Below are 740 nucleotides of genomic sequence, written 5' to 3'. Positions count from 1 at the left end.
GACATTTGTTACAGTTCCAACTTACTTCCTTTTCTTCTTCTTTCTCCTCTCTGTTTCTTTCTCCCACTTTCCCACTTATTTATATCCGCGGACTCTCATCTATGATCCACGGGGTTATCCTGTGCCTAACGTAGACAGCAGATCCGCAACTTTTTCTGCCTTCTCTCCCATTCTTCTTTAGGTGCACTCTCATTGGTAAGTCGGCTATAGTGGGCTCAAGAAATTACTGCCATACCCCACCGACAGAGCCCGATCTCGTCCGATCTTGGAAGCTAAACGGTGGTGGACTGGGCCAGTATCTGCGAGGGGGACCCCCAGAGAATACCCAGTGTTGTAATTCATGACCTATCTCAACTATACACCAACAGCAGGATCACCACATTTTTTCTCCAATCATCCTTTTAGCTCATCCTTTTACTTTACACTGAATATTTCTCTCAAGTACCGCCTTCCCTGATACTTTACAAACTGACAAGTCTCAACACAATCAAGGATCTATACTCCCTACAACAGTCCAGTCCATTGACCCTTGGAGGTCTCATAAACACAAGCTGTGCTTGTGCTGGTTGGATAGGATCAGGGTGTAGAGCCTTAGTGTCTGCATCCCCCCTCAAGTCTATTAGCATAGACTAACCAGAACATTTCCAAATTTTCCAATCACTTAATTGATTGGCTTTTTCTTACACTCGCTCTAGTGTTTCTACTCTTATCACCCACACTAATTATATATGGTATCTTTC

At 43.9% G+C, this 740-nt stretch overlaps 1 pseudogene; it reads left to right on the top strand.

Annotated features, from left to right (window-relative positions):
* Positions 1-221: 221 nt before the first annotated feature.
* Positions 222-340, top strand: LOC134981791 (5S ribosomal RNA; annotated as a pseudogene).
* Positions 341-740: the final 400 nt, after the last annotated feature.

Source organism: Pseudophryne corroboree, chromosome 12, assembly GCF_028390025.1.
Source record: "Pseudophryne corroboree isolate aPseCor3 chromosome 12, aPseCor3.hap2, whole genome shotgun sequence".
NCBI classification, from domain to species: Eukaryota; Metazoa; Chordata; class Amphibia; order Anura; family Myobatrachidae; genus Pseudophryne; species Pseudophryne corroboree.
The sequence above is the reverse complement of the archived record's forward strand: the minus strand, read 5'-3'. Positions and strand labels throughout refer to the sequence as shown.